This window comes from Mus caroli, unplaced genomic scaffold (genome assembly GCF_978045245.1).
Source record: "Mus caroli unplaced genomic scaffold, Mus_caroli_1 scaffold_7, whole genome shotgun sequence".
NCBI classification, from domain to species: Eukaryota; Metazoa; Chordata; class Mammalia; order Rodentia; family Muridae; genus Mus; species Mus caroli.
This window is the reverse complement of record NW_028227262.1, coordinates 108,108,785-108,131,521: the sequence shown is the minus strand read 5'-3', so window position 1 is coordinate 108,131,521 and position 22,737 is coordinate 108,108,785. Positions and strand designations below refer to the sequence as shown.

General features: G+C 39.5%; 1 pseudogene and 1 gene segment (V, D, J or C); one reads left to right on the top strand and one right to left on the bottom strand.

Annotated features, from left to right (window-relative positions):
- LOC147004003 (T-cell receptor beta-1 chain C region-like) overlaps positions 1-22,737 on the top strand; it is a 500,214-nt gene that overhangs the window by 445,773 nt on the left and 31,704 nt on the right.
- LOC110288685 (proline-rich protein 3 pseudogene) lies at positions 6,253-6,707 on the bottom strand (annotated as a pseudogene).

Sequence of the window (22,737 nt, the reverse complement as noted above, 5' to 3'; positions counted from 1 at the left end):
AATATTCTGTCTTTATTTAGTACATTTTTTGTTCTGATTATTATGTGTCGGGAGGAATTTCTTTTCTTGTCCAGTCTATTTGGAGTTCTGTAGGCTTCTTGTATGTTCATGGGCATGTCTTACTTTAGGTTTTGGAAGTTTTCTTCTATAATTTTGTTGAAGATATTTCCTGGCCCTTTAAGTTGAAAATCTTCATTCTCATCTACTCCTATTATCCGTAGGTTTGGTCTTCTCATTGTGTCCTGGATTTCCTGGATGTTTTGAGTTAGGATCTTTTTGCATTTTGTGCTAATGTTCTCTATGGAATCTCCTGCACCTGAGATTCTCTCTTCCATCTCTTGTATTCTGTTGCTGATGCTGGCTTCTATGGTTCCAGATTTCTTTCCTAAGGTTTCTGTCTCCAGAGTTGCCTCACTTTGGGTTCTCTTTATTGTTTCTACTTCCCTTTTATGTCTAGTATGATTTTGTTCATTTCCATCACTTGTTTGGATTTGTTTTCCTATTTTTCTTTAAGGACTTCTACCTGTTTGGTTGTGTTTTCCTATTTTTCTTTAAGGACTTGTCACTCTTTAGCAGTGTTCTCCTGTATTTCATTAAGTGAGTTATTAAATTTCTTCTTGATGTCCTCTATCATCATTATGAGACATGCTTTTAAATCCAGGTCTAGCTTTTTGGGTGTGTTGGGGTACCCAGGACTGGCTGAGGTAGGAGTGCTGGGTTTTGATGATGGTGAGTGGTCTTGGTTTCTGTTAGTAAGATTCTTATGTTTGCCTTTCGCCATCTGGTAATCTCTGGAGTTAGTTGTTATAGTTGTTTCTAGTTAGAGCTTGTTCCTCTCCTGATTCTGTTATCCTCTATCAGCAGACCTGGGAGACTAGCTCTCGCAGGAGTTTCAGTGGTTAGAGCACTCTCTGCAGGAGAGCTCTCCTCTTGCACAGAAAGTGCAGGTCTGGCATTCAGACCTGCCTCCTGGCAGAAGATGAAGGCCTGAAACAGGGCCTGTCCCAGAAGCTGTTAGCTTCTGTAGTCCACACTCTCACCTGCACAGACTAGTCTCTGAGGGATTTGGGAACCAAGATGGCTCTTCAAGGTGCTCCCAAATTTATTTTAAAAAAATACAACTCAGTGTTAATATTTTTTGAGTCTTCAAAATAATTTATAATAGGTAAACACCTCTTAAATACACATGCTATCTTCTGAAGTTAAAAGTAATATGCATTCAAACAGTTTTTTAAATCTATTTGAAACATTAAACAGGACAGAAGTAGAAAAAATTCTTATTAAGTCCTCTATGAAAGGAAATTGTGAAAAGTTCCTGATTAGGCAGAACTCTTCAATCTCCAAGGGAAAATACTCAGAAGAACTGTGGCTTCATTGAATAAATTGAGTAGTGTTGCTTCTGTTTCTATTCTGTGGAATAGTTTGAAGAGTATTGTTATTAGGTCTTCTTTGAAGGTCTGATAATTCTCCCATAAACCCATCTGGTCCTGGGATTGTTTGTTTGTTTGTTTGTTTGTTTGGGAGATTATTAATGACTGCTTCTATTTCTTTAGGGGTTGTGGGACTGTTTAGATGGTTCATCTGATGTTTTTTAACTTTGGCACCTGGTATCTGTCTAGAAAATTGTCCATATAATCTTGGAATTGCCAATTTTTTTGAGTATAAGCTTTTGTTGTAGAATCTGATGACTTTTTGAATTTCCATGGTTTGCGTTACTATATCTCCCTTTTCATTTCTGATTTTATTGATTTGGATACTCTCTCAGGGCCTTCTGGTTAGTCTTGATAAGGCTTTATGTATCTTGTTGATTTTCTCAAAGAACAAGTACCTGGTTTTCTTGATTTTTTTTTTTTTGTATAGTTCTTTTTGTTTCTATTTGGCTGATTTCAGCCCTGAGTTTGATTATTTCCTGATGTCTGCTCCTCTTGGGTGTATTTGCTTCTTTTTGTTCTAGAGCTTTTAGGGGTGCTGTCAAGATGGTAGTATAGGCTCTCTCCGATTTCTTTTGGGAGGCACTCAGAGCTATGAGTTTTCCTCTTACCACTGCTTTCACTGTGTCCCATAAGTTTTGGTATGATATGTCTTCATTTTCATTAAATTCTAAAAAGTCTTTAATTTCTTTCTTTATTTCTTCCTTGACCAAGGTATCATTGAGTAGAACATTATTCAGCTTCCATGTGTATGTGTGCTTTCCCTAGTTTTTGTTGGTATTGAAGACCATCTTTAGTCTGTGATGATCTGATAGGATGCATGTGATTATTTTAATTTTCTTGTATTTGTTGTGGCCTATTTTGTTATGAATTATATGTTCAATTTTGGAGAATGTACCATGAGGTGCTGACAAGAAGGTATATTCTTTTGATTTAGGATGAAATGTTCTATAAATTAGATCCATTTGGTTCATAATTTCTGATAGATCCCATGTGTCTCTGTTTAGTTTCTGTTTCCATGACATTGTCGAGAGGGAGGTGCTAAAGTGTCCCACTGTTATTGTGTGGGGTACAATGTGTGCTTTGAACTTTAGTAAAATTTCTTTTATGAATGTGGGTGCCCTTGCATTTGGAGCATAATTATTCAGAATTGAGTGTTCATCTTGGGAAGTTTTTCTTTTGACCAGTATGAAGTTTACTTCCTTATCTTTTTTTTTTTTTTTTTTTGATAACTTTTGGTTGAAAGGTATTTTGATTCGATATTAGAATGGCTCTTCCAGCTTGTTTCTTCAGAGCATTTGCTTGGAAATGTTTTTCCAACATTTTATTCTGAGGTAGTTAGTGTTTGTCTTTGTGACTGAGGTGCATTTCCTGTATACAGCAAAATGTTGGGTCCTGTTTACATATCCATCTGTTAGTCTGTGTCTTTTCACTGGGGAATTGAGTCCATTGATGTTAAGAGATATTAAGGAAAAGTGATAATTACTTCCTGTTATTTTTGTTTTAGCGATGGGATTGTTTTTGTGGCTATCTTCTTTTGGGTTTATTGAAACTTTCTTGCTTTTTCTAGGGTGTAATTTCCCTTCTTGTGTTATTGCTTTCCATCTATTATCCTTTATAGGGCTGGATTTATGGACAGATATTGTATAAATTTGGTTTTGTCATGGAATGTCTTGGTTTCTCTGCCTATGGTAATTGAGAGTTTTGCTAGGTATAGTAACCTGGGCAGGCATTTGTGTTCTCTTAAGGTCTATAGGACATCTGTCCAGGATCTTCTAACTTTCATAATCTCTGGTGAGAAGTATGGTATAATTCTCATAGGTCTGCCTCTATATGTTACTTAACCATTTCCCTTACTGATTTTAATATTGTTTCTTTGTTTAGTGCATTTGGCGTTTTGATTATTATATGGCAGAAGGAATACATTTTCTGGTCCAATCAATTTGGTGTTCTGTTGGCTTCTTGTATGTTCATGGGCATCTCTTTCTTTAGGTTAGGGAAGTTTTCTTCTATAATTTTGTTATAAATTTAAGATGGGCCCTTTAAGATGGGAATCTTCACTCTTGTCTATACCTGTTATCTGTAGGTTTGGTCTTCTCCTTGTGTCCTGGATGTTTGGGGTTAGGAGCTTTTAGCTTTTTGCATTTTCTTTGACTGTTACATCAATGTTTTCTATGGTGTCTTCTGCACCTGAGATTCTTCTATCTCTTGTATTCTCTTGATGATGCTTGCATCTATGACTTCTGATCTCTTTCTTAGGTTTCCTATCTCCAGGGTTGTCTCCCTTTGTGATTTCTTTATTGCTTTTCTACTTCCATTTTTAGATACTGGATGGTTTTGTTCATTTCCTTCACCTGTTTTATTGTGTTTCCCTGTATTCCTTTAAGGGGGTTATTTATGTCCTTCTTAAAATCCTTTATCATCATCATAAGAAGTGATTTTAGATTCGGATCTTGCTTTTCTGATGTGGTGGTGTATCCAGGACTTGCTATGCTGGAAGAATTGGGTTCTGATGATGCCAAGTAACCTTGGTTTCTGTTGCTTATGTTCTTATGCTTACCTCCTGCCATCTGGTTTTCTTTAGTGCTACCTACCCTCAGTATATCTGACTGGAGCCTATCTTTCCTGTGATCCTTATCGTGTCAGAACGCCTCAGAATCCAGCTGTCTCTGTGATCCTGTTATTCTGGGATCCTGGGATCCTGATATCCTGGGTGTGTTAGAGCTCCTGGTAGTCAAGCTGCCTCTGGGACCCTGAGATCATGGTGTGTCCAAGCTCTTGTGATCCTGGGCATGTTAGAGCGCCTGGGAGTGGAGCTTCCTCTGGGTATTGTAGAACTGGCTTCGGAGTTTGTGCCCAAGGTCTGCTCAGGGCACTTGTCCAGACTGGAAGTAACCTGTGCCACTGGTCAGGAAGGGTTCTTGCATCTCTGAATCCCACTGGTCCCAGTTACTCCAGGTGTTAGGACAGATGTTGTGTCCTCCTCACTTCTGGATCTGTGATCCTGGGCATGTTAGAGCACTTTGGAGAGGAGTTTCCTCTGGGTGTTGTGGAACTGGCTGCAGAATGTGCATCCAAGGTCTGCTTAGGGCACTGGCCCAGACTGGAAGGAACCAGTGCCACTGGTCACGTAGGGTTCCTGCATGCCTGGAACCCACTGGTCCACATCAGTGAATTTTCATATATTGAACCTTCCTTACATCCCTGATATGAAACTTAGTTGATCATGGTAGATGATGTCTTTGATGTGTTTGGGATTCAGTTTGTGAGCAATTTATTAAGTATGTTTGCATCAATACTTATAAAAAAAACCATACTGAAGTTTTGTTGAGTCTTTTTGTGATTTATATTTGAGGGTGACTGTGGCCTTATCTCTTTCTATTTTGTGGAATAGCTCAAAAAGTATTGGTATTAGCTTTCTTTGAAAGTCTTATAGAATTCTGTACTGGCCCACTGGCCCTGAGTTGTTTTTTGTTTGTTTGTTTGTTTGTTTGTTTTGGGGGGGAGTTTTAATGAGTGCTTCTATATCTTTAGGAGTTATGGGGGTACTTATATAGTTTACCTGATGTTGATTTAACTTTAGTAACTGGTATTTGTCTAGAAAAAAAATCCTTCATTAATATTATCCATTTTGAGGAATACAGTCTTCCCTCCCCCGCCCCACCTCACCCCCGGTTTCTACTGTGCTTATTACTAATATAAAAAAAAAAGTTAAAAAGAAAAAAATCACTCTTAGTTCTCCAACAAATCTCTCTCCTTTTGTGCACACATCTCCTGACCCACTTCCTTAGGGCCTGTTCAAAACCCAACATGTTCACTGCCATTTTCACAGAAAACACACAGTGCCAGGGAAGTAAAAGAGGGTCAAAGAGATGACAGTACTGTTCAGGTTCCATCCAGAGACAAGTGGAGATTCACAAAGTCAAATCAAAGGGCCCGTGGCCTCACAATGGCAAAGTCTAACTAAAACAGGCCAGGCAGGAGCTGTGTGGGGAGGCCTGCCAGAGACTTTCCAAGACATCACTTGGCTGTCAGACCCAGAATGCCTGACACCAGATGGCATAATGGAGAGGCAGACTGATTAAGTCTCAAATCCTCCTGTGTCAGGAGCAAGGTGAACTCTAGAGAACACCAAGAGCGTCACTTGATTTGGTAGAAAAATTTACTCTGGTGTTGAGAAGTCACAAAAAAATGCCATGGACACTGAGGAAGAATACAAAGGGCATAAAGTTTCAGAAAGCACAGTGACCACAGGCTTTAGTGGTGGAGCTCATGCTATGGACAGAAACTAGGAGATCCAAAAGCAGGTAGAGACTGTTCAGGGAGCAAGTCTGCACCAGTCACTCAAATTTGACCTCAAAGACAGACAACCTGGTACAATTCCTGGCAGCTGCCAACACTGGGGTTTTATGTGAAAGGACTTAAGCAGCTAGAGGATAAGAGACTTCTCCAGGGTTCTTGGGAACTGAGGGCAGTACTGAGTGACAGGTGGACAAATGTACAAGAAACCGCACCAAATGTTTCCTGTTGAGCTGTCATTTGGCAGAGGGGAAGATCCAGGAGGCAGTGGAAAGTAGCAAGATGGGGTCCCAAAGTTCACTATAGCCCGGATCAGAAGATAGTGTGCACTATGCACCTGTGACAATCACAGCTCTGGCCTCCAAATGGGAGAGATGATGAAAGGGGTGGATTTGCCCATGCCTGAAGGTGACAGAAGAACCTTCATGTAGTTATAGTGAAGACATAGAGAATACATGGCCACAGAGAATATATGGCCACTAGGTCAGAGGGCTCCTTCCAGCCTGGGTGGGAAGTCACAGTCTCACAGAGGAGGTCCATGGGTGCCTGGATGGTAGAAGACACAATGGTCTTCATAACAGCAATGACCTTTCTTAGAAAAGTGTCCAGTAGACAGGGCGGTCAGACTTTTCTTCCATCATCTGGGGGCTGTCCTTAGTGGGTAGCTATTCTTGACAAGAGACCAACTTTTGAACCTTCATGGATTTCTTGCCTCTTTGTAAAAGTTTTCCCTAGAGGGACCCTATGGCCTGGCCCAGGAAAAGGAGTTTTAGTATTGATACCACACCAACCACAATCATATGGACTAGATCGAGGACAAAGGCCTCCCTAACTGTGGCATCTACCCAGATGAGGAGCTGGGAGTCTCAGCAGTGGTGGAGTCATTGGTCCCCTTGATCCTGGAGGACCACTGTGGAAAGCTGACTTGGGATCACCAGGCTTTCTATTAGCCATAGGGGGAGGGCCCAGAAGGCTGGGTGGTCCTTAACTGTTGGCCTATTACAGTTTTTTTCTCCTCTCCTTCCCTCTGTGGAGTAGTTAACAGAAGGCTGCACTTTGTCCTAACCAGTGGAAGTGTGGTCATAAATTGTCTTCCCGATCATCACAATCTGTAATATCACTGCCGCCCCTCTCCTCTGCCATTCTGTGGTTGCACAAGCTAGATGTTTAGCTGCCACTTCCCCTGCCTTCTCCAGAAAGAATTAGGAGGCAGACTGAGGTTGAGGGTTCATGCAAGGAAACCCTCAATACAGGTTTCACCAGCAGCCCTCCCCCACAACCCCCCACCTCACCTCCTCATATGCCAGAATAGAGTCTTTTGAAGTAAGTCTAATGATCTTTGAATTTATTCAGTGTCGGTTCTTATGTCTTTCTTTTCATTACTGATTTTGTTTATTTGGGTATTATCTTTCTGTTTCTTAGTTTAGTTAAAGATTTGTCTATCTTGCTGATTTTGTCAAAGAATCAGCTTTTGACTTCATTGATTCTTGTATTACTTTGTTTCTAGCTGAGTGATTTCAGCCCTTTCTTTGACTATTTCCTGCCCTCTACTCTTCTTTGCTATGCTTGCTTGTATTTTATCTAGAGCATTCAGGTGTACTTGTAAATTGCTGGTATGAGAACATTTTAATTTCTTTATGGGGGCACTTAGGGCTATGAACTTTCCTTTTAGCACTGCTTTCATTGTGTCACATAAATTTGGGTATGTTTTATCTTCATTTTCATTGACTTCTAGAAAGTCTTTAATTTTTTTTTCTTAATTTATTCCCTGACCTAGCGTTCATTGTGGAGAGAATTGTTACATTTCCATGAGTGTGTAGGCTTTCCAGTGTGTCTGATGTTGTTGAAGTATAGCTTTAATGTGTGGTGGTCAGATAAAATACAAGGCATTATTTCAATTTTCTTATATTCTTGAGGCTAACTTTGTGACCAACTATATGGTTAGTTTTGTAGAAGTAGCCATGAGATGGTGAGAAGAAGCTATATACTTTTGTATTTGGATGAAATATCCTATAGCTGTCTGTTAGTTCCATTTGATTCATAATGTGTGATAGTTTCATTATTTCTCTTTAGTTTTTGTCTGGATGTCCTGTCAATTGGTGAAAGTAGAGTGTTGAAGTTTCCCAATATTAGCACATGGGGTTCAATTTAAATTTTAGCAGTGTTTCTTTTACAAATGGGGGTAACCTTGTGTTTGGGACATATATGTTCAGAATTGAGATACCATCTTGGAAGATTTTTCCTTTGATGAGTATTAAGTGTCTTTCTCTGTCTCTTTTGATTAGTTTTGGATGAAAGTCTATTTTATTAGATATTAGGATAGCTACTCCAGCTTGCTTCTTGGCTCTGATTGCTTAGAAAACTTGTTTCCAGCCGTTTGCTCTGAGGTAATGTCTATCTTTATTGCTGAGGTGTGTTTTTCTTATGCAGCAGAATGATGGGTCCATTTTTACATCTACTTTGTTAGCCTGTGTCTTTTTATTAGGGAATTGAGTTCGTTGGTGAGAAATATTAATGACCAGTGATTGTATTTCCTGTTCTTTTGATGTTGTTGTTGGTGATAGTGGTTGTGTGTGTGTGTGTGTTCTTTCCTTGTTCCTTGTTTTGCTAGTATGGAATTACATATTTCCTGTGTTTTCTTAGATATGGTTATCCTTCTTTGATTGGAGTTTTCCTTCTATTATTTTTGTAGGGCTGAATTTGTAGATAAATATGGCTTAAATTTGGATTTGTCTTGAAATATCATTTCTCTCCATCTATAGTGATTGAGAGTTTTCCTGTGTACAGTAGACTAGGTCAGCACCTGTCCATTTTTAGAGGTTGCAAGGTATCTTTCCAAGCCCTTTTAGCTTTTAGAGTCTATGTTGAGAAGTCAGATATAATTCTGATTGGTCTGCTGTTTTTATGTTACCTGGCCTGGAAAAGGCCCTTTCTAAACAAGAGGTGCAATCTGCTTGATCTCATGGAGGTGTATCTGGCAACTTTATGGGTCATAGAGGAAACTTAAGAGGTTATAGAGGCAACTTTGGCCATGCAGGAAACTGTATTGAAAGAGGAGGCTATGGTGGTGGAAGTGGTATCAGTAGAGGTAGTTATGGAGGTGGTGATGATGGATACAATGGATTTGGAGGTGATGGTGATGACTTTCGTGGTGGTCCTGGTTACAGTAGTAGTCTAGATGAGGAGGACATGGAGTTGGTGGGCAGGGTGTGGAATCCACAGTGGTAGATATTATGATGAAGGAGGAGGATATGATAGTTTTAATGAAGGAGAAAATTTTGGTGGATGTAACTGAAATGGAAATTTCTGGCTTGTTTGGAGACTGAATTGTGTCATCGTGATGTTTTTCAGCAAACTATCTTATAAAACGATGTTTTTTTGCTGAGGCAGAAACTTTGGAGGATGTTTTGCTGGGACCAGACACATGGTATTTTTCTGTTTGTCTGGAAAAACGCATATGATGTTTTACTAGAGCAAACTCTTGAGAGAATATGTAATGTTCGAAAATAGTATAAATATAACCACAGAATAATGGTGCTGTGTGGTATTGCTTTCTGAGCCTGAGTACCAGAGGTCTACTGAGATATCTGGCCTAGCCTGGTGCAAGGATTCTTGCAAAGGGAAGTGAATGCGGGCAGGGAGGTGTGAAGTCCCTGTCGTGCCTTCCAGGTCTCTAGGTAACTCCAATCGGCTCTGCACTGAGTCGGGTCATGCTGGGCCAAGGAGAAGTCAACTATCCAGTGAGGAGTGTGGTGGAACCTCAGGTAGCACATTTGGGAGAGCAGGTCTCTTCCCAAATGTTACAGCTCTTGGAACAAAAGACTGAGATGATGGAGTGGTTCTTGCACACCTTTGATTCCCTGGTAGGATTTATCTACGGTTTGGGGGGTGATTCAGGATTCAACAGCAGATACCTCACATTGGCTTGGACTGAGAGCTTGGGGGAAACCTTATTTACATGTGGGAAGGCTTGGTGCTGCTCCTATGTTACTGATAGCCACATACCTCTCCTGCAGGGGCTTTGAGGGCAGTAACTTTGACAGGAGCCAGGGGTCCAAGAGACATGATCAAACACCTTCTGTCCCATGTAGGTGGAAATCACCACCCATCGAGTCCTTGGGGTTCCAGACCTTTGCTAGAGACCAGACCAGAGAGTCTGGAGACTAGAGACCAGACTATCTGTGTACAGCCCACTGCCCCCACATTGCTTCACCTTGCCTTCTTTGCTAATCATTGTTTGCCATGACTTCATAGAAAGAAATGTTCCAGCTGAAGGGGTCTGTAACCCTATAGGAGGAACAGCAATATGAACTAACCAGTACCCCCCTGAGCTCTTGTCTCTAGCTGCATATATAGCAGAAGATGGCCCATTCTGCCATCATTGGGAGGAGAGGCCTTTGGTCTTCCAAAAGATTGTATGCCCCAGTACAGGGGAATGCCAGGGCCAGGAAGTGGGAGTGGGTGGGTTGGGGAGCAGGGAGGGGAGAGGGTATAGGGGACTTTCGAGAAAGCATTTGAAATGGAAATGAAGAAAATATCTAATAATTTTTTTAAAAATAGAAAGAAATGCTCCAAAAACTTTCTGGTGGTGTTCCAGTGGCTTCTTGTCACTTCTGCAGATGTGGGCCAATTGGCAGAGCCTCCCACTTTATTCTGGATCGACCTATCATTGCTAATTTTTCAATGGTGTTTGTGAGTGGATAGAGCTTCCACTGCTGATTCATGTGAACTGAACTGTTGATGTCCTAACAATAAAATTGGAATTGGCCCAAGGAATGGTTTCTAAACAGGTCCACATCCCCCTTTGCCCTATTAATCTTTCCTTTCCACTACTCCTGATGGGTGGTAGACTAGAAAGGAGATTAATGCATTTAAGTACACATATAAAGTAGGTTTTGAAAAATACAAGTAACTATGCTGGTGGTGGTTATAATGGTTCTGGAAATTATAGTGAACAGCAAAGATGAAATTATGGATCCATAAAGGGGGGATCAGTTTTGGTGGAAGAAGCTCAGGAAGTTCCTATGATGGTAGCTATGGATCTATGGATCTAATGGTGGACGTGGTGCTTATGGTAGCAGAAGGTTTTGTAACAAAACAGAGCTGACTACAATTCTTAGAAGGGGGAAAAGTGAGGAGTTGTCAGGAACATGGCCCATTACTTTCAAACAGCCATCCCAAGTGTTTTAGAGGAAGAGTAAAAATCTGCCACAGAAGGAGCAATGGTCCATAGTCAGAAAAGTTACTGCAGCTTAAACAAGAAACCCTTCTGGTACAGAGCTGTCCTAGCCACAGTTCGTAAAAAGTGCAGCTATTGATTGGTGCAATGTAATGTCAATTAGATGTACATTCCTGGGGTCTTTTAATCTGTTGTAGTGTTGTCTTTTTCTTTTCATTACTTCAGGTAAATCGCTCTGTACATTGTGCTCATTTTATCAGGAATAAATAATTAAGGAATTTTAAACTTAAAAATTAAAATAAAATGACCAATGTGCTACTAGTGCCCTAGTATATTTTGCAGGCAGAACACCATTGCAGATTGAAGGGTTTATGAAGGTTTGGTGTCTATGTTTCGCTTTTGGCAGCATGTGCAGTATCGCTCTGTAGCAAAGAGAGTAGCCCTGAGAGATAACACCTCTCTTTAGGCCACAGCTCAAATGTTCAATGAATTGTGTAGGTGCTTTCTTCAGTAATAGTGAATTGCTGTTGGTTTGTGGAGAGTAACATGTAATAATCTCGGCAACAGTCTGGGTTGTTTGGAAACTCCACTGCTTTGTTTTTTAAAGAGTGAGGAAAAAAGAACAGAAATTTGTGTGTTTAGGGTTCAATGAAGAGCATCTCAGAGTAATGGGATAAGAGCAAACAGTGATCAAAATATATTGCATGAAAAACAATATTTTCAAAAAATGAGAGATATTCTCTCCAAAAAGTTACTTAGAGGCAAATCTGTTACTTAGAGGCAAAGCTGACAGCTTCTGTGACCTGCCAAAGCAACACAGCAACTGTGACAGGTCCTGTTTTGGGCCTTCTTCTTCGGCCAGGAGGAGGTCCAAACACCAGATATCTGTGCACCTTCCCTGTAAGAGGAGAGCTTGTCAGCAGAGAGTGCTCTAACTACTGAAACTCAGAGGAGAGAGCCTGTTTCCCAGGTCTGCTGATAGACAGTAATCAGAATCACCAGAACAATCTCTAAACAGAGACAACTATACCAACTCCAGAGATTACCAGATGGTGAAAGGTAAACGTAAGAATCTTACTAACAGAAACCAAGACCACTCACCATCATCAGAAGCCAGTACTCCCACTTCGCCCAGTCCGGGGCACCCCAACACACCCGAAAAGCTAGACCTGGATTTAAAAGCATATCTCATGATGATGGTAGAGGACATCAAGAAGGACTTCAATAACTCACTTAAAGAATTACAGAAGAACAATGCTAAAGAGTTACAAGTCCTTAAAGAAAAACAGGATAACACAATGATACAGGTAGAAGTCCTTAAAGAAAAACAGGAAAAGACAACCAAACAGGTAGAAGTCCTTAAAGAAAACCAGGAAAACACATCCAAACAGGTGATGGAAACGAACAAAACCATACTAGACCTAAAAAGGGAAGTAGACACAATAAAGAAAACCCAAAATGAGGCAACACTGGAGATAGAAACACTAGGAAAGAAATCTGGGAACATAGATGCGAGCATCAGCAACAAAATACAAGAGATGGAAGAGAGAATCTCAGGTGCAGAAGATTCCATAGAGAACATCGGCACAACAATCAAAGAAAATGGAAAATGCAAAAAGATCCTAACTCAAAACATCCAGGAAATCCAGGACACAATGAGAAGACCAAACCTACGGATAATAGGAGTGGATGAGAATGAAGATTTTCAACTCAAAGGACCAGCAAACATCTTCAATAAAATTATAGAAGAAAACTTCCCAAATCTAAAGAAAGAGATGCCCATGAACATACAAGAAGCCTACAGAACTCCAAATAGACTGGACCAGAAAAGAAATTCCTCCCAACACATAATAATCAGAACAACAAATGCACTAAATAAAGATAGAATACTAAAAGCAGTAAGAGAAAAAGGCCAAGTAACATATAAAGGCAAGCCTATCAGAATTACACCAGATTTTTCACCAGAGGCTCTGAAAGCCAGAAGATCCTGGACAGATGTTATACAGACACTAAAAGAACACAAATTCCAGCCCAGGCTACTATACCCAGCCAAACTCTCAATTAACATAGATGGAGAAACCAAAGTATTCCACGACAAAACCAAATTCACACATTATCTTTCCACGAATCCAGCCCTTCAAAGGATAATAACAGAAAAAAACCAATACAAGGATGGGAACCATGCCCTAGAAAAAACAAGAAGGTAATCCCTCAACAAACCTAAAAGAAGACAGCCACAAGAACAGAATGCCAACTTTAACAACAAAAATAACAGGAAGCAACAATTACTTTTCCTTAATATCTCTTAATATCAATGGACTCAATTCCCCAATAAAAAGACATAGACTAACAAACTGGCTACACAAAAAAGACCCAGCATTTTGCTGCTTTCAGGAAACTCATCTCAGAAAAAAAGATAGACACTACCTCAGAGTGAAGGGCTGGAAGACGGTTTTCCAAGCAAATGGTATGAAGAAACAGGCTGGAGTGGCCATTCTAATATCTGATAAGATTGACTTCCAACCCAAAGTCATCAAAAAAGACAGGGAGGGGCACTTCATACTCATCAAAGGTAAAATTCTCCAAGAGGAACTATCAATTTTGAATATCTATGCTCCAAATACAAAGGAAGCCACATTCATTAAAGAAACTTTAGTAAAGCTCAAAGCACACACTGCACCTCACACAATAATAGTGGGAGACTTCAACACACCACTTTCACCAATGGACAGATCATGGAAACAGAAACTAAACAGGGACACAGTGAAACTAACAGAAGTTATGAATCAAATGGATCTGGCTGATATCTACAAAACATTCTATCCTAAAACAAAAGGATATACCTTCTTCTCAGCACCTCATGGTACCTTCTCCAAAACTGACCACATAATTGGTCACAAAACAGGCCTCAACAGATACAAAAATATTGAAATTGTCCCATGCATCCTATCAGATCACCAGGGACTCAGGCTGATCTTCAATAACAAAATAAATAATAGAAAGCCAACATTCACGTGGAAACTGAACAACACTCCTCTCAATGATACCTTGGTCAAGGAAGGAATAAAGAAAGAAATTAAGGACTTTTTAGAGTTCAATGAAAATGAAGCCACAACATACCCAAACTTATGGGACGCAATGAAAGCATTTCGAAGAGGAAAACTCATAGGTGTGAGTGCCTCCAAAAGGAAACTAGAGAGAGCACACATTAGCAGTTTGACAATACACCTAAAAGCACTAGAACAAAAGGAAGCAAATTCACCCAAGAGGAGTAGAAGGAAGGAAATAATCAAACTCAGGGGCGAAATCAACCAAGTGGAAACAAAAAGAACTTAAAAAAAAAAAAAAAAACAAGAAGAACCAATCAAGGAGCTGGTTCTTTGAGAAAATCAACAAGATAGATAAACCCTTAGCCAGACTCACTAGAGGGCACAGGGAAAGCATCCTAATTAACAAAATCAGAAATGAAAAAGGAGACATAACAACAGATCCTGAAGACATCCAAAACACCATCAGATCCTTCTACAAAAGGCTATACTCAACAAAACTGGAGATCCTAGATGAAATGGACAAGTTTCTAGACAGATACCAGGTACCAAAGTTGAATCAAGATCAGGTTAATGATCTAAACAGCCCTATATCCCCCAAAGAATTAGAAGCAGTCATTAATAGTTTCCCAACCAAAAAAAAGCCCAGGACCAGATGGGTTTAGTGCAGAGTTCTATCAGAACTTCAAAGAAGATCTAATCCCAGTTCTTCACAAACTATTCCATAAAATAGAAACAGAAGGTACTCTACCCAACTCATTCTATTAAGCCACAATTACTCTGATACCTAAACCACAAGAAGACCCAACAAAGATAGAAAACTTCAGACCAATATCCCTTATGAATATTGATGCAAAAATCCTCAATAAAGTTCTTGCTAACCCAATCCAAGAACACATCAAAACAATCATCCATCCTGACCAAGTAAGTTTCATCCCAGGGATGCAGTGATGGCTCAAAATATGGAAATCCATCAACGTAATCCAGTATATAAACAAACTCAAAGACAAAAACCACATGATCATCTCGTTAGATGCGGAAAAAGCATTTGACAAGATCCAACACCCATTCATGATAAAAGTCTTGGAAAGATCAGGAATTCAAGGCCCATACCTAAACATGATAAAAACAATCTACAGCAAACCAGTAGCCAACATCAAAGTAAATGGTGAGAAGCTTGAAGCAATCCCTCAAAAAAACAGGGACTAGACAAGGCTGTCCACTTTCTCCATACCTATTCAACATCGTACTTGAAGTCCTAGCCAGAGCAATTCGAGAACAAAAGGAGATCAAGGGGATACAAATTGAAAAAGATGAAGTCAAAATATCACTTTTTGCAGATGATATGATAGTATATATAAGTGACCCTAAAAATTCCACCAGAGAACTCCTAAACCTGATAAACAGCTTCGGTGAAGTAGCTGGATATAAAATTAACTCAAACAAATCAATGGCCTTTCTCTACACAAAGAATAAACAGGCCGAGAAAGAAATTAGGGAAACAACACCCTTCTCAATACTCACAAATAATATAAAATATCTTGGCGTGACTCTAACTGAGGAAATGAAAGATCTGTATAATAAAAACTTCAAGTCTCTGAAGAAAGAAATTATAGAAGATCTCAGAAGATGGAAAGATCTCCCATGCTCATGGATTGGCAAGATCAACATTGTAAAAATGGCTATCTTGCCAAAAGCAATCTACAATCCCCATCAAAATTCCAACTCAATTATTCAACGAATTAGAAAGTGCAATCTGCAAATTCATCTGGAATAACAAAAAACCTAGGATAGCAAAAACTCTTCTCAAGGATAAAAGAACCTCTGGTGGAATCACCATGCCGGACCTAAAGCTTTACTACAGAGCAATTGTGATAAAAACTGTGTGGTACTGCTATAGTAACAGACAGGTAGATCAATGGAATAGAATTGAAGACTCAGAAATGAACTCACACACTAATGGTCACTTGATCTTCGACAAGGGAGCTAAAACCATCCAGTGGAAGAAAGACAGCATTTTCAACAAATGGTACTGGCACAACTGGTTGTTATCATGTAGAAGAATGCGAATCGATCCATTCCTATCTCCTTGTACTAAGGTCAAGTCTAAGTGGATCAAGGAACTTCACATAAAATCAGAGACACTGAAATTTATAGAGGAGAAAGTGGGGAAAGGCCTTGAAGATATGGGCACAGGGGAAAAATTCTTGAATAGAACAGCAATGGCTTGTGCTGTAAGATTGAGAATTGACAAGTGAGACCTCATGAAACTGCAAAGCTTCTGCAAGGCAAAAGACTCCATCAATAAGACAAAAAAACCACCAAGAGAATGGGAAAGGATCTTTACCTATCCTAAATCAGATAAGGGACTAATATCCAATATATATAAAGAACTCAAGAAGGTGGACTCCAGAAAATCAAATAACCCCATTAAAAAATGGGGCTCAGAACTGAACAAAGAATTCTCACCTGAGGAATACCGAATGGCAGAGAAGCACCTGAAAAAATGTTCAACATCCTTAATCATCAGGGAAATGCAAATCAAAACAACCCTGAGATTCCACCTCACACCACTCAGAATGGCTAAGATCAAAAATTCAGGTGACAGCAGATGCTGGCAAGGATTTGGAGAAAGAGGAACACTCCTCCATTGTTGGTGGGATTGCAAGCTTGTACAACCACTCTTGAAATCAGTCTGGCGGTTCCTCAGAAAATTGGACATAGTACTACCGGGGGATCCCGCAATACCTCTCCTGGGCATATATCCAGAAGATGTCCCAACTGGTAAGAAGGACACATGCTCCACTATGTTCATAGCAGCCTTATTTATAATAGCCAGAAGCTGGAAAGAACCCAGATGCCCCTCAACAGAGGAATGGATACAGAAATTATGGTACATTTACACAATGGAGTACTACTCAGCTATTAAAAAGAATGAATTTATGAAATTCCTAGCCAAATGGATGGACCTGGAGGGCATCATCTTGAGTGAGGTAACACAATCACAAAGGAACTCACACAATATGTATTCACTGATAAGTGGATATTAGCCCAAAACTTAGGATAACCAAGATATACAATTTGCTAAACGCATGAAACTCAAGAAGAATGAAGACCAAAGTGTGGACACTATGCCCCTTCTTAGAATTGGGAAAAAAACACCCATGGAAGGAGTTACACAGACAAAGTTTGGAGCTGTGATGAAAGGATGGACCATCTAGAGACTGCCATATCCAGGGATCCATCCCATAATCAGCTTCCAAACGCTGACACCATTGCATACACTAGCAAGATTTTGCTGAAAGGACCCAGATATAGCTGTCTCTTGTGAGACTATGCTGGGGCCTAGCAAACACAGAAGTGGATGCTCACAGACAGCTATTGGATGGATCACAGGGCTCCCAATGGAGAAGCTAGAGAAAGTACCCAAGGAGTTAAAGGGATCTGCAACCCTATAGGGGGAACAACATGATGAACTAACCAGTACCCCGGAGCTCTTGTCTCTAGCTGCATATGTATCGAAAGATGGCCTAGTCGGCCATCACTGGAAAGAGAGGCCCTTTGGACTTGCAAACTTTATATGCCCCAATACAGGGGAATGCCAGGGCCAAAAGAATGGGAATGGGTGGGTAGTGAAGTGGGGGCGGGGGTATGGGGGACTTTTGGGATAGCATTGGAAATGTAATTGAGGAAAATACGTAATAAAAAAAATATTAAAAATTTTAAAAAAAGATCATCAGAAAACACATATGTTTACATTATGATTCATAACAGTAGCAAAATTACAGATATGAGGTACTTTGTGTTTTAATAACTAAAGGATTGCTTTATTTCCTTAAAAGAAAAAAAAAAGAATAGGATCTCAACTATCTTGAAAAACAAATGGAGCTACAGGTTGTCTAGCATGTGTTATTAAGTTCTGTATAAATGTGGCCTTTTCCTACATGCCCCTTCTTTAAACACTCTTCCTCCTCCCTGGGGTTTATTTTGGTGGCTCTATGGTCTGCAATGAAGAGCTCTAGGGAACTGTTCCCTGAGACTATGTCTGGTCCCTGAAGGATAATCATAGTGTGTACACGATATCTGCAACTATGTCAACTAGATTCAGGACACCATTCCTGCCAACTAAAATTTCTAACCATGCAGTCACTATGTCAATAAAGTGAATTTGTTCTCATTCCCTGTAGCTCTGCCAAATCTCTTTGGCATCTTGATCATGGGAAAGTTAATTTAAGGTCAGATTTCTTCCCTTCTATTTAAGGTCAGATCTCGTCCCTTGAGAGATCCAAAAAGCATCCTGTATTTCAAAATAAGTTACTTGGAATAGAAGTTCGTCAACATGTAGAAACCCAAAACTCACCAGCAGAGCATTCAAATTCTGTATCATATTCTTTCATAAAGGGTATCTTATGATGTATAGTATTGGCTGTACTGATTCTGACCACCAGTGTGCTAGCCCAGAGTTATGTTTGCTGACCCCAATCTTCAACACTCTTAGAGATTTCTGAAATACCGGTATATTATTACTAAGTTATAGGAGTTCTAGGGTCCTGGGAGCAAAAGAAAATCTGCCCATACCAAAGAATATGAGGTTGAATATGTCCAGCAGCAATTCCTGCTGTACAGAAAAAAAAGAGAAGTTGTTGGTAGCAGCTAATATGCATGAATTTTGGATGAACATTTGACATTGACTAGAAAGATTCTCATACTAAAAGCAAATACATAAAATTTCAAAGACAGGAGGTCATGAACAGAGGCTTTATTTTGTGACCATAGTGATCAATGATGAAGCAAGCAAAATAATTCAAAGCAACTATGACCTGGTTCCTATAGCAGGAAAATGAATTCATAAATTTCAGGAACACCACTGAGTATGGGTGAGACAGACAAGAAAGAACTGTTTTAGAGGTGGAATGAAGAGCATTCCATACTTGTAGTCTTTTACCTAGGCCTTTGTAGATCATCTTCTCGAAATAAGAAAGGGATAAGATGACAAACAAAACCATGTTCACTAGTTCTTCTCCTCCTATGATACTACATCAGGCTCATTGTCAGAACTACATATGAGCAAGGACTTTAAGAAACCTGCGGTGTCTTGACCCAGAGTGTGAAAGTCTTAGCATGCCTCCTATTGCCAAGGGACACACCCAAGTGAGACTGGGAGAGCCTAACATCAATGTCCTTGAGGGTAATAAGTGGTTTGTTACTGCTGCTATGACTATTAGTCAACACTACTTTATTAAAAATATACAGAACAATGACAGCATCGTGATTATACTCTCTTCCCCTGTGACCCTAAATGCCTGATTGACCCAGTACTACTGACAACTTCTTGTGCTTCACCTCTGGCTTGGGAAAGTCCCTGAACTTTAGTGACGAATAGGAACCTTCACCTACTTTCCATTTCTGTGTATAGTTTCCAGAATCTAGCCTGTCCCTGGCTTTAACCACTATCCTTCAGTTATAATTCAGGTACCCAGTATAAGCAATCTTTTGCATTGGGTTTAAGATATTTCTACATACTCAGTAAACGGATCCAGAGAATATAGAAGGGACAGATGTAGAACGGCTACTATTACTTCTAGAAAGAAGACAAACAAAGTCTGTTCTGGAATCTAATAGCTACAGGTCCTTACTAGGACTTGATATCTTGAGAAATCACACCAGTGTTTGCCGACAGCTTAATATTAAACTGCTATGCTTTAGCCTGGACTGAGTCAAATTTGTACTACCTTATTCTTTTTTCATAGTAAACAAACCCAGGCATGCTGTGGAGCCTGGATGCCCCCTGCTGTCTCAGGCTGACTGTGTTACCTCCTAACCTGAGAAGATTACCAATAACATATCCTGTGCTGGCTCCCTTCAGAGAAGCAAGGATTAGTGCCAAGTAGTGACTTCCTTTGCATGTAAAGTTCCCTGTTTGCCAGGGAGTAGAATTTGATGTACAGGGGCTTGGGGTAGGAAAGTTAATGAAGGGAGATTTTTAAAAAGTGAAGAAGTCTTCTCTGGGTAGGTATGTCTCTTCTCCTTACTAAAAGCACAGAGTGGGTCAGCAAGACAAAGGCATGGAGCCACAGAGTTACTAACTAGAATTCATAATTAAGTGACCCGATTACAAATGTTCTCTTCTTTGCACCTCATTCCTTCTTCCCAGGATTTGCAACGAAGAACTCCAGGGATTCATATCCTGCAGAAAGACAAACCTGAATTAGGAGTATACACTAAGTTGTACATGAATGTGTGTGTGTGTGTCTGTGTGTGTGTGAAAATATATATGAAAATACAAAAATATTCTTAACTCTGGGTGTAGTGGGTGGGTTTTAAAGATGCTAATGTGCATTCATGGGCATGGATGGAAAAAACACCACCTTCTTTGGCTAATTGAGAAGCTGTTTTGTACCAAAAGCAAACACACCTAGGGCCTGTTCATTATCACAACAAAAAAGATAAGGAGCCCCTCTGTTCTTCACACTCTGAAGACATTTGCTTCCATTAATTATACAACATGTAGGCACCATCATATAGACATTTCACACTTAGTCCACTCCTTATAAAGTTATAAGAAGAACAATGCACATTAGTTATTATTGTAGTTTACATGTTGAAAGAAAGGGTGCAGAAGGCTCATAGTACAATCTCCCCCAGCTGACAATAAATTTATAGATTGCCTCCCCTGATGCCTTTGTGCTTCCTGTCTAGACAGCTTTCCAGACTCTCCTACAGCTACAACTAAAAGAGGTGTTGACACAGGATAGCAAAACTGTACCCTGAGAACTTATCAAGTAGCATGACTATCAACCTTAAGTCTATGAGCAGACCCATGCCTCTATCTCTTTATTATTATAATCTTGAACAAGTTCTACAAATTCTCTATATGCTACTTTCTAACTAACAGGATAATAGTAATGTCTAGAGACAAGGTCTCATACGAATCCAAGGATGGTCTCCGACTTGCAGTGTCATCCTCCTGCTCAGCTTTCTGAATACCAGGATTACACATAGGAGCAACCACATCTTTATCTAATAATAAGCTTTTTGAAAAACTAAGGTGCTGGTTAACCAACTGGTGTGTTCTTCTCCGGGGAAGACTATTTCTCTAGCTCTCAGCATTCCTTAATTGCCTGTAAATTTTTATATTGGTTGACGCCTCATGGTGTTTCTTCCTCCACCTTAGCATGTCTATTGTCCTTGTTCTCTTCATGTTTAAGTATTCATATTGTTGAAACTTTATTGGACTGAAATAAAAGATACTTTTCTTTTAAACTAAGAGAGTATCATTAAAAAATTAGACAGTAGGTATATATGAAATTTTCAGAGTCAATAGAACCAAAGCAAAAGATTCCATATTAAACCAAAGCAAAAGAATCCATATTAAACACATTACATTGTACCTGATAGTTACAAAACAATGATGTAGTAAGTGCCTAATTTCTGTTTTGTCCAACATTTCTCTGCTCTCTGATTCCTTTACCTGACTTGTGCTTTGCCTTCTTTTGTAATACTCTTGACTAGAGTCATTTTCTTTTTCATATTTTACTCATATAAAATACGTATTTACCATAAATTATTCATATTATTAATGAGAGAAAAAAATCACTCAATTACAATGTGGCTAGATCATATATATTGCTTCGGTATTTGTCTGATAATGGTAGTTTGCAAGTAGCATTTCATGTCAAAAAATACCATGTTTTACAAGGAGAATTCAGTTATGTCATCAGTTTTAACAGTTGAAACTAATAGCAAGCTTTCTATCTGGATGGTGGGTTTATTTCATTTAAAAGAGAAGTTGAAGTTTGGGGGGGTGTCTGGCATGGGTAGGAAGAAAGAAAGGAAGTTTGGTTTTGCTACAGACTCAGGAGGGAATAACAAAAGTCATCCTTGTCCCATACTTCCTGTCCTGAAATATACCTCCTAAAATAGAATGTCCCTGGTGACTTTATAACCTTTTGACAGTTTTTTTTTTAATAACATGAAGTCACATTCTCTGAGATAGACACATACTGGTATAGTTATCTATGCTCTGTTTTTCTTCTCTGTCCCACATATATCTGTGGAATCATACAACGTACAAATAAATTTCATGGGAGCAAGGTCTTACTTACTTTTCTATAATACTATTTTCTTAGAACTTAAAATTCCTAGACTACTCTAATAATATTCCAATAATATGTTTCCATAATAATTTTTTATCTTTGATTTTTCTTTTTTTAAATTTTTTTATTATTTTTTAATTAGGTATTTTCTTCATTAACATTTCCAATGCTACCCCTAAAGTCCCCCAAACCCTCCCCCCAGCCACTCCCACTTCTTGGCCCTGGAGTTCTCCTGTACTGAGGCATATAAAGTTTGCAAGACCAATGGGCCTCTCTTTCCACTGATGGCCGACTAGGCCAACTTCTGATACATATGCAGCTAGAGACACGAGCTCCGGGGGGTAGTGGTTAGTTCATATTGTTGTTCCACCTATAGGGTTGCAGATCCCTTTAGCTCCTTGGGTACTTCCTCTAGCTCCTCCATTGGGGGCCCTGTGATCCATCCAATAGCTGACTGTGAGCATCCACTTCTATGTTTGCTAGGCCCCAGCATAGCCTCACAAGAGACAGCTATATCAGAGTCCTATCATATATTTATTGAATAAAAAAAGTCTTTAGAAAAAGAGATATTAAATTTCTTGTGTTCATAGTCAATATCATCACAATAGTGAAAGTCAGTGTGGTAAGAAGACAGCTCATCTTGAGACAGGAAGCCAGAGATCAATTCAGAGTTCAGTTCATTCTTT